Source organism: Hordeum vulgare, chromosome 4H, assembly GCF_904849725.1.
Source record: "Hordeum vulgare subsp. vulgare chromosome 4H, MorexV3_pseudomolecules_assembly, whole genome shotgun sequence".
Classification (NCBI taxonomy): domain Eukaryota; kingdom Viridiplantae; phylum Streptophyta; class Magnoliopsida; order Poales; family Poaceae; genus Hordeum; species Hordeum vulgare.
Genome location: NC_058521.1, coordinates 268618364 through 268631175, shown reverse-complemented (window position 1 = coordinate 268631175; position 12812 = coordinate 268618364).

Here is a 12812-nt window from a genome sequence, read left to right as displayed (position 1 = left end):
ATGTCCTTCGTGGACGTAAACCATGGTCGAATAGACAAGGTTGCTTCTTCATGGACCCCTTGTGAGTGGAGCCCTCCTTGGAATCGCGCAACTGTTACCCTATGTGGGTTGAAGTCTCCATCAATGTGGATGTACTATAGCACCACCGATCGGAACCACGCCAAAAACCATGCATCTGTAGGGTGTGTATGACTTGCTATAATTGATAAAATCTGCCAACCATTAAAACTAGGAAAAGTCTAGGTTTAAATTTGTGAAGTATTCTGTTCACCCCCCTAGACATCCCTTCTAGTGATACCACAATTTATATCAGTGCATCGGTCTTCATATGCCAGAGACAAGGTTGATAGGAAATCCACCTCGGGTACGTGTGAAATTCTTGGTAGATCTCTTGTGTCTTGGTCATCGAAGAAACAAAACTCGATATCTTTGTCTACCGCTAAAGAAAAGTACATTACTGTTGAATCATGTTGTGTGCAATTGCTATGGATGACACAAACTCTTAAGGATTATGGCATACATGTGAAACATGTTCCACTGTTGTGTGATAATGGAAGTGATAATATGATTACTCATAATCCCGTGCAACATTCTGATACTAAACATATTCAACTTCGACCTCATTTCATTCGTGATTATGTTGGTAAAGGAGATATTAATCTCCAGCATGTTGGTGCCAAAAAACAATTAGCTGGTATCTTTACCTATCCACTTGATGAGAAATTGTTTTGTCACTTGAGGAGTTAGTTGAACATGATTGATGCTTCAAACTTGATCAAGACTCACTCGGATGCATGCAAGGGCATGTGCTTACTTGATTATTCCATGATGCTATTGATATGACACTACCTTATATGTTGTAAAAATGCTCCCTTGTGTTGCCTCTAACCTTTTGTAGGTACTTGGAAGAACCACACTCCACAATATTGCCACCGATTCACATCAAAAGCAATCTTGTTGTGGCCAAGTATCAGCAACGCTTTCTTTGGAGATGAAGCATGAAGAAAACAAAATCATATCCATGACAATTATTTACTGAATAAATTGACTCTTGTCATTTGGATATATTGTTTTCTTCCTTGCATGACTAACCTATGTAGGTGAAAAGTGATCGGAAACAACAAGGATTGCTCCCAATTCAAGATTATCTTCATCAAAATTGGGCATCCACAACATGTTGACCTACACGCCACATCATCAACATTTCACAAAGGTATGTACTTATATCCTCGATCAAGCTTTCCACCAAGTCACGAGGTAAAGCAACTCAAGAGATATGAAGACATTAAAATGCTTAACGAAAAATGGTAACCTCATTTTGAGCTTAATGATTAGTATGACCTTGATCAAACATTACTTCTTAGCGCCTTAAGTAAATATAATCTAATATAGGTGACCTAGTCAACAACCTAAAGTTGCTTGTATGATTCACATTTCTGTTGCATGCCATCTTGGAACCATTCAAATTTCATCTAGTTGTGAAAAATTCATTGCAAACCATTTGAATATTTTCTGAGAACTTTGGCCAAATATCAGAGAACTTTTACTGTCAAAATGGCCGAGATGGATTTTTTGTGATAGAAGGCACCCCATATCTTCAAGTAGTTAAGTTCATTTTTTACTACTCGATCCCTCTAAACCGAGAAAATCTGTCATACCGGTTTCTCCAAGAGGCCTAAGATCATTCTCGGTTCTACCAAATCTTTTTGCCTCGGAGACATCGAATTTTTATACTGCTTGAGTTCTTTGCATTTATCTTGGATTCTGTTCAGGAGGAAGAAATGAATAACAAAAGGGGGGGAAACATTTAGGATCCCTACTCAAGGGGGAGAAATATCAAGGAATCCTTACCTATATCACAGGGAGCAATATGCAGGATCCCTTACTGAAAAGGAACCCTTATCCTCTGACCTTTTAGGAAATTAGTGCCAAAGGGGGAGAATATCAAAGCTTATGCTTCAAGGGGCAGAAATCTCTAAGAGGGAGAGATATCAAAGGGATACAAATCATCAAGGGGGAGAGATATCAAAGCCTATGCTTACGAACCACATTAAGTAGGAGAAAAGTTTTATTATATTTTGTTTGCCTTCTTGTATTGGACTTATGTCACCCTACCTACTCCCAATATCTATATCCTATGATTCAGGGGGAGAGGAAGGAAAACTTACATATTCGTACTTAGGGGAGAAAGTTATAAATATTCTTGGAGACATATCTATTATAAAATAGTATTTTCAGTATGACTTTCATGTCTTGGAGTTATTGAAGCTCTTTGAATCTTTACAATAGAATACTCTTGTGTTATCTAACAATTGTTTTCTCAAGTGTTTTCCTACTGTTAAGATGCTCAAGAACTCCTTGGTAACTATATGCATCATATCCTTGTTTAGGATGACCTCTTGTGCCTTACACATATTGTTTGCATGAGTGAGTCCTGAACATGGAGACTTTTCCTTCACATAGGTTTGATGCATATAGCCAAGATTCTCTTGACTTGTTTTGTACCTTCTATTATGTGTTTTCCCATGCAGTCCAAAGCAAATATCCCTTAAAAAGGATTGCACACATTTAGGGGGAGCTTGTATTAGTCATGTATCCTTCAAAAGTGTTATACTTTACTTCCTATCTTTATTTGAAGCTTTGATTGTATGTTGTCATCAATTACCAAAAAGGGGGAGATTGAAAGAGGATGTGCTCCCTTGCTGCTTTTGATAATTCATGACAATATACATTGTCTCTTGGTCTAATACTTATACCTAGTCTATTTCCGATATAGTCCACATAGAGGATTGGCTGAGGATTGTGAGGAGAATCCCCAAGGAAGGAAAGGAATAGGATTGTCCAAACTTCAAGCTTCAAGACTCTACATTTTAAATTTTGTGAGAAATCACACTTGAGTCCATAGGGAAGTCAATACTATTAAAAGGGGATGAGGTGACTATTATGATCTAGTTTCTGAGGTGGTTAGATACTAGCCACCAAAAATACTTGTGAAATTATCACACAAATCTTCTATCCAGAATCCTAAATATCTAATATTCGGTGCCACCGACCATTCCCATTTGTCCCTATCGAGTTTTTCCTCACACAGATCCTATTCCAACCACTAGTGTCTCGGTACCACCAAGTCTTGTTTTGGTCTGACCGAGAATCAATGACCAACTCTCTTTCTACATGTTTCTAAGACAGGAATTTTGAGTGTTAGGAATCGGTGCCATTGAGTCTGGTAACTGCCTAGGCCAGCCAAAATCAGACCCACCGAGATTCATATGACGGTCTCATCGAAACGCCAAAAGTTGCCACATTTTGCGCTAGTCGGTACAAACGAGTTTTACTTTGGTTTCACCGAGTTGGGAAACAATGTTGTAACAGTTGGATTTTTGGGGATGCCTATATATACCCCTCCACCTCCTCTCATTCATTAAGGAAGCACTCAGAATGAACCAACACTTGCCCCATCCATTTTTCTCATAGAGAGCCACCTACTCATGTGTTGAGATCAAGATATTCCATTCCTACCATATGAATCTTGATTTGTAGCCTCCCCAAGTTGCTTTCCACCATCAATATCTTCTACCCAAGCAAAATCTATGAGAGAGTGATTGAGTGTTAAGGAGACTATCTTTTAAAGCACAAGAGCAAGGAGTTCATCATGCTACCAAATCTATTACCGTCTGGAAAGTGGTGTCTCCTAGATAAGTTGGCTGTCATTTGGGAGCCTCCTACTTCGTGTTGTGGAGTTGAACCAAGAAGTTTGTCAGGGCAAGGAGATCACCTACTTCATGAAGATCTACCTCGAGTGAGGCTAGTCCTTCCTGGACGTAGGCCATGGTGGAATAGATAAGGTTGCTTCTTCGTGGACACATTGTGGGTGGAGCCCTCCGTTGACTCACGCAGCCGTTACCCTTTGTGGGTTGAAGTCTCCACCAATGTGGATGTACGATAGCACCACCTATCGGAACCACGGCAAAAATCTCCGTGTCTATCTTTGCATTTGATCTACCTAACTCTACTCCTTACTTTACACGTGCATGTATTTACTTTTCGTTGCTATACTCATAGACTTGCATGTGTAGGGTGTGTTGGACTTGCTATAATTGCTGAAATCTGCCAACCATTAAAATTGGGAAAAGGTTAGGTTTTAGTTTGTCAATTAGTCTATTCACCCCCCTCTAGATACCCCTTCTATTTATCCCAAAAGGCTACGCTTCAAGATTTTAACAAATACCTATCCTCGGCCCCAATACTAGTCACGCCTAGACCATGAGAGACATTGCTACTATACTTGGTGGCAACTAATCAAGTGGTCAATGATGTGCTTAGGCGGAAAGAAAATCTTAGGAAGAGGAGGCTGCAATCCCCGATCCAGCAATCGTCAAGCTAGACTCGACTCTGACAAGCCAAGGGGCCGAGATCATAAGTACATTGCAAAGAGAAGAATAGCAGGTCATGTAGAACAAGAAGATGGTGGAGCTACCAGTCTAGTTTGTCAGCTCCCTCCATGAGGGGGCTAGGCCAAGGTACTCTCGTGTGCAAAATATGCTCTTCGGTCTTCTCATGGCCCCCCGGAAGTTCTATCATTACTTCCAAGCACATCGTCATCATTGTCACTCACTTTCCATTGCAACACATATTAAGAAATCTAGAAGGAACTGGTAGGATCGTCAAGTGGGCGCTTGAGCTGGCCAGCTTTGACCTGAGCTTTGAAAGCATGGCAAGCATACAGCGTAGAGCCTTGGTGGAATTCAATGTCAAACGAACTCCAACACAAAACAAATATACTCCAAAAACAATCGTCCGTAACTAGGAAGCACCTCACGAATGGATCATGTACTTTGACGGGGCTTTCTCAGTACAAGGCGCCAGTGCCGGAGTGCTACTCGTCTCACCAAACAGAAAGCACCTCAAGTATGTGGTTTATATTCACTTTCCCCGGGAGGTATCAATGAACAATGCGGGAGAATATGAGGGACTTCTTGACGGTCTTTGAATCGCAGTCAAAATTGACATCAAGAATTTGAAGTGTGAGGAGATTCACAGTTGGTTGTGCATCAAGTCAATAAATATTACCAGAGCCCTCTAACGGAAGCCTATGTAGATGAAGTGAGGAAGTTGGAAGATCACTTTGTCGGTCTACAATAGAACATGTTCCGCGTGTAGATAACGATATTCCCGATGACCTGTCAAAACAAGCTGCTCAAAAGTTGGTTGTAGAACCAGGTACTTTTGTAATCTGACTGACTCAACCATTCGTTACATAATCACGTCGGCAAGATAATAAAAGAAAGATCAATTCCGGTGACTATCTTCCAGTAGAGCTACCCATCATCGCCAAGAAGGTTGCCAGGAACAACAACACGCATGCTGGTGAGCGGCAGGCTCCGGCAGACCCGATGGTCCTTGCTGTCGAAGCCGACACTCCCGTGGCAGAAGAGATGCCTTTAGTCCTTGTTGTTGAGCTACAGGTTCCGGCATGGGCGCGGGGAATAGTCTAGTACCTCCAGACAGGTGAAGTTCCCGAAGAGCAAGAAGAAGCTGAAAGAGTAACCTAATAGTCGAGCATGTACCAGTTCATGGACATGACTTTGTACAAGACGGGACCAAATGGGATGAAATTGAAGTGCATTCCGTAGGAAGAAAGACAGTAGTTGCTGGCAGAGATACATGAGGGCGTGTGCGGCTTTGTGGTCTAGGGGGTCCACATCGTCGGCCCTCTCCCCGTGCTACTACAGGCTTTGAGTTCTTGTTCATAGCAATCGACAAGTTTACAAAGTGGCCCGAAGTGGCCAGTGAGGAAGGTGACGGCACAAGCGGCAGTCAAGTTCATCACTCAATATGGCATGCAATTCACCATCAATACCTTCATGCAATACTGCCAAGACATTGGCACCAAGATCTTCTTCACGTCGGTTGTGCACCCTAGGAGCGACACCCAAGTAGAGAGGGAAAATGCTGATGTGTTGTGGGGTGTAATTACAAGGACTTTCGACAAGCTGCATAACCATGAGGGGCGCTGGATTGATGAACTGCCCATGGTTCTTTGGACGATGAAAAGGACACTAATGTTGGAAATATGCCCTAATGGCAATACTAAATTGGTTATTATTATATTTCCTTGTTCATGATAATCATTTACTATCCATGCTAGAATTGTATTGATTGGAAACTCAAATACATGTGTGGATACACAGACAACACATTGTCCCTAGTGAGCCTCTAGTTGACTAGCTCATTGATCAAAGATGGTCAAGGTTTCCTGGCCATAGACAATTGTTGTCACTTGATAATGGTATCACATCATTAGGAGAATGATGTCATGGACAAGACCCAAACTATGAACGTACCATATGATCGTGTCCGTTTATTGCTATTGTTTTCTGCATATCAATGTATCTGTTCCTATGACCATGAGATCATGCAACTCCCGGACATCAGAGGAATACCTTATGTGTATCAAATGCCGCAACGTAACTGGGTGACTATAAAGGTGCTCTACATGTATATCCAAAGGTGTCCGTTGGTTTGGCATGAATCAAGCCAAGGATTTGTCACTCTGTATGACGGAGAGGTATCTCGGGACCCACTCGGTAATAAAACATCCCAATAAGCCTTGCAAGCAATGTGACTAAGGAGTTATTCAGGGGATCTAGTATTACAGAACGAGTAAAGAGACTTGCTGGTAATGAGATTGAACTAGGTATAGAGATACCAACGATCGAATCTCGTGCAAGTAACATACCGAAGGACAAAGGGAACAACATACAGGATTAACTAAATCCTTGACATAGAGGTTCAACCAACAAAGATCTTCATAGAATATGTAGGAGCCAATATGGCCACCCAGGTCCCGCTATTGGTTATTGACCAGAGAGTGTCTCAGGTCATGTCTACATATTTCTCGAACCCGCAGGGTGTGCACACTTAAGGTTCGGTGACGTTTCGGTATTATTGAGTTATGTGTGTTTGTAAACCAAAAGTTGTTCGGAGTCTCGTATGTTATCCCGGACATCGTGAGGAGCTCCAGAATGCTTCGGAGGTAAAGATTGATATATTGGAGAGTTGCATTTGGCTTCTGGAAAGATTTCGTGTATTACCGGTAAAGTATCGGGAGTGACGAATGGGTTCCAGGGTTTTACAAGGAGGTGCCACCCACACAGGAGAGAACCTAATAGGCCTAATGGTGGTGCACCAGCCCTTAGTGGGCTAGTGCATCCAGCCCAAGATGGCCTATTTCCGCCAAGGAGCAAAGAGGGAAAAATCCCAAAAGGGAGAGGAGGAATATTCCAAGTGGGCGGAGTCCTACTGGGAGTAGGATTGGAGTAGGACTCCTCCTCCTCCAATTTCGGCCAAACCTTTAGGGTTTTAAGCTGCCTCCTCCCCTCCTTTCCCCCTACATAAACTAGAGGAATTGGAGGCAACCCTAACCCTAATTAGCCACGTGCTCCCCTCTCGCTTTCTAGATCGTTTTCCCCTCTAGATTAGTTCTGCAACGCTTGGCGAAGCTCTGCTGCATTGTCCACCACCACCACCACCATGCCGTCGTGTTGGAGAACTCATCTACCTCTTTGCCCCTCTTGCTGGATCAATAAGGTGGGGATCGTCATTGAGTTGTACGTGTGCTGGGATCGGGATGGATCGTGATGGGATCGCGGGACGGATCGTGATGAGATTGTAGGACGGGCTGCGATTTGGATCGCGAAGATGTTCCACTACATCAATCGTGTTATATATGCTTCCGCTTAGCGATCTACGAGGGTATGTAGATTAACTCTCCCCTCTCCTAGATGATCAACACCATGGATAGGTATTGCATGTGCGTAGGAATTTTTTTGTTTCCCATGCAACGTTCCCCAACAGTGGTATCAGAGCGAGGTTCATGCGTAGATGGTATCTCGAGTAGAACACAAAAGAGTTTTTGGGCTTTGATGTTCAATTTGCTGCCCTCCTAAGTCTTTTCTTCATTCGACGGCATTGTTAGATTGAAGCGGCCCGGACCAATATTACTCGTATGCTTACAAGAGACCGGTTTCATCGACTAACATGCAACTTGTTGCACAAATATGACTGGTGGGTGTTTGTTTCTTCGACTTTAGTTGAATCGGATTTGACCGAGGCAGTCCTTGGAGAAGGTTAAATAGTAATTTGCATATCACCGTTGTGGCTTTGCGTAAGTAAGATGCCATCATACTAGATACCCATAGCAGCCGCGTAAAATTTGCAACAACAAATTAGAGGACGTCTAACTTGTTTTTGCAAGGGATGCATGTGATGTGATATGGCCAAAGACATGATATGATATATTCGATGTATGAGATGATCATGTTATAATAATTAAATATCAACTTGCACGTTGATGCTACGGCAACCGGTAGGAGCCATAGGGTTGTCTTTAATTATTTTGCGCTTGGTGGTGCTTTGCTTTATCGCTAGTAGTAGCTTTAGTAGTAATAGCATAGTTAGCGCGACAACCTCAATGGCAGCACAATGATGGAGATCACGGTGTGGCGCCGATGACGATGGAGATCATGTCGGTGCTTTGGTGATGGAGATCAAGAAGCACAAGTTCATGGCCATATCATGTCACTTATGATTTGCATGTGATGTTAATCCTTTCTTGCACCTTATTTTTCTTAAGAAGAAGGTAGCATTATAAGGTGATCCCTCACTAGAATTTCAAGATAAAATTGTGTTCTCCCCAACTGTGCACCGTTGTGACAGTTCGTCGTTTCGAGACACCACGTGATGATCGGGTGGGATAGAATCTACGTTCACATACAACGGGTGCAAAACAGTTGCACACGCAGAACACTTGGGTTAAAATTAACGAGCCTATCATGTATGGACATGGCCTCGGAACACAACAGACCGAAAGGTTAAGCATGAGTCATATAGTGGATATGATCAACATGGAGATGTTCACCATTGAAGCTAAACTCAACTCACGTGATGATCGGACTTGAGTTAGTGAATATGGATCATGTGTCACTTGAATGACTAGAGGGATGTCAATTTGAGTGGGATTTCTAAAGTAACATGATTAATTGAACTCATTATCATGATCATAGTCAAAATGTCTTTGCAAATCATGTTGTAGCTTGTGCTATAGCTCTACTATTTTTGAATATGTTCCTAGAGAAAACTGATATGAAAGATGATATTAGAAATTATGCGGACTGGGTCCGTAAACTAAAGATTGTCCTCATTGTTGCGTAGAAGGCTTATGTCCTTAATGCACCGCTCGGTGTGCGGAACCCTGAGCATCGTATGTGGATGTTGCGAACATCAGACATACATCTTTTTTATGACTACATGATAGTTGAGTGCGTAATGCTTAAACGACTTAGAATTAAGGCGCCGAAGACGTTTCGAACGTCACGGGACATATGAGATGTTCCAAGATATGAAATTGGGATTTCAGGCTCGTGCCCGTCTTGAGACGTATAAGACCTCCGACAAGATTTTTTGCCTACAAAGTATGGGAGAAAAGCTCAATCGTTGAGCATGTGCTCAGATTCTCTGGGTACTACAATCGCTTGAATCGAGTGGGAGTTGATCTTCCAAATAAGATAATGATTGAAATAATTCTCCAAAGTTAGTGCCACCAAGATACAGAGCTTCGTGATGAACTATAACATGTCAGGGATCGAGATCATGATCCCTGAGTTATTTGCGATGTTTCACACCGGGAAGGTAGAAATCAAGTAGGAGCATCAAGTGTTGATGGTTAGTAAAACCACTAGTTTCGAGAAGGGCAAGGGTTAAAAGGTATACTTTACGAAATGGAAAACCAGTTGCCACTGTAGTAAAGAAACCAAAGGTTGAACCCAACCCGAGACTAAGTGCCTCTATTATGAGGGGAACGGTCACTGAAGCGGAACTACCCTAGTTACTTGGTAGATGAGAAGGCTGGCAAAATCGACATAAGTATATTGGATATACATGATATTGATGTGTACTTTACTAGTACTCCTAGTAGCACCGGGGTATTAGATACTGGTTTGGTTGCTAAGTGTTAGTAACTCGAAATAAAAGCTACGAAATATACGGAGACTAGCTAAAGGCGAGGTGACGATGTGTGTTGGAAGTGTTTCCAAGGTTGATGTGATCACCATCGCACGCTCTCTCTACTTTCGAGATTAGTGTTGAACCTAAATGTTGTTTAATGTTTTCATTGAGCGTGAACATAATTGGTTTCTCTTTATTGCAATATGGTTATACATTTCAAGAGAATAAAGGTTATTTTGTTTACTTGAATAATACCTTCAATGGTCCTGCATGTAAAATGAATGGTTTATTGAATCTCGACCGTAGTGATACACATATTCATAATATTGATGCCAAAAGATACAAAGTAGTAATGATAGTACCACTTACTTGTGGCATTGCCGCTTAAGTCATATTGGTCCAAAACGCATGAAGAAGTTCCATCCTGATGGATCTTTGGACTCACTCGTTTTTGAATCATTTGAGACATGCGAACCATGCCTACTGGAGTAAATGCATGAAGAAACTCCATGCATATGGATTGTTTAGACTCACTTGATTATGAATCACTTGAGACATGCAAATTATGCCACATGGGCAAGATGACTGAAGACCTCGTTTTCAGTGAGATCGAACGAGCAAGTGACTTGTTGGAAGTAATACATTTTGATGTATGCAGTCCAATGAGTGCTGAGGCACATAGTGGATATCATTATGTTAGTACTTCACTCATGATTTGAGTAGATACCGGTATATTTGCTTGATGAATTACAAGTCTGAAATATTGAAGAGTTCAAGTTATTTCAGAGTGAAGTTAAAGATCGTCGTGACAAGAGGATGTAATGTCTACGATATGATCGTAAAGACAAATATCTGAATTGCGAGTTTGGTACACATTTAAGACAATGTCGAAATTATTTCACAACTAAATGACACCTGGAACACCATGGTGTGATGGGATGTCCGAGCGTCATAGTCACGCCCAATTGGGTATGGTGCATACTATGATTTCTATTATGGAATTACCACTATCGTTTTTGGGTTAGGCATTAGAGACAGCCACATTCACTTTAAATAGGGCACCACATAATTCCGTTGAGATGACACCGTATGAACTATGGTTTAGAGAAATCTAAGTTGTCGTTTCTTAAAAGTTTGGGGATGCGACGCTTATGTGAAAAAGTTTCAGCATCATAAGCTCGAAGCAAAAGCAAATAAATGCATCTTCATAGGACACACAAAACAAGTTGGGTATACCTCCTATCTCAGATCCGGAAGCAAAGTGTTTGTTTCTAGAAACGGATCCTTTCTCGAGAAAAAAGTTTCTCTCAAAATAATTGAGTGGGAGGATGGTGGAACTTGATGAGGTTATTGACCCGTTACTTCAACCAGTGTGTATAAGGGTGCAGGAAGTTCTTCCTGTGGCGCCTGCACCAATTGGAGTGGAAGCTGATGATAATGATTATGAGGCTTCGGATCAAGTTACTACACAACTCGTAGGTCGACAAGGTCACGTATAGCTCCAGAGTGGTACGGTAACCCTGTCTTGGAGGTCATGTTGTTGGAAAACAATGAACTTACGAGCTAAAGAGAAGCGATGGTGGGCTTGGATTCCGACGAATGGTTGGACGCCATGAAATCCGAGGTAGGATCCATGTATAAAAACAAAGTGTAAACTTTGGAAGAACTACTTGATGGTCGTAAGTCAGTTAGGTATAGATGGATCTTTAAAAGGAAGGCGGACGATGATGGTAAATGTGTGTAACGACTAAGATGAGGTCCTTTCCGATTTGGGGAACGAGGCCCCGAATTGGAAAGAAGCGCATCTAAGTGTTTCGCAAGCACGGTAACATAGCACATACATAATAATAGAAGAATGACAATAAGGGATTCAACTGCCATCCCATAAATATATCAGAGTTACATCACGCATCCAAACAAGGTAGTTCTGCTACGGACTACAAAACATGAGAAATGACTATGCTACCCTGCATGCTTGCCCACGATCACGACCACGCCTCAGTCTTCTGGATAGTTCACGTACAGGCAGTCGTTCTACTCATCGTACTACCACGCCAGCTGCGTGCCGTCGGGATCACCTGTCTCGGGGGTACCTGAACCTATTGGTGTTGTGAAGGAATCTGTGAGCCACGGGGACTCGGCAATCTATGACCTCGGTGCCAGAACTAGTCAAGTTATTAGGTAAGGAAGGTGGAGTATTTAGGTTGCAGCATCCTAAGCTTTATAATGGCTAACTTACGTAGAACATGTGTTGAAGGTGGTCTATACTAGCGAACGTTGAATAACTGATCACTAAGTGATCCCGAACACCTACTTACGTCAATCATAACCCCACCGTGTTCCCGATCGAAGAGAGTCCTTCAAAGGGGACAGACACGGCTACGCACACAGTTGGCAATTTTATTAGAGTTATGTTTAAGTTATCTATAACCAGATGTTAACAAATATTCCAAGTTGCCACATAACCGTGGGCACGGCTTTCCGAAAGATTAAACCCTACACGGGTGCTCCAACTAGTCCATCACAGACGGTCACGGGCCGCAAAGTAATCCTCTATCACGGAACTCGTGATCTCTTCGGATTCCTTAGAGGAAAAACCTCAACTCTAGGGAGAACCAAAGCTTCACCGGGATTCCTATATGAAAGATATATTGCTAAGGTAAGACAAGACTAGCAGGACCTCCTGTCGTGTCGACGACCTCGATAAGAGCCGCGTATCTCAGTCTCAGGACACGACATATGAGCGATGGTTACCACGCCAAAACACTGAGTTGCACCGGGGAGCGTAATAAGCTGCTCTGGGTTGG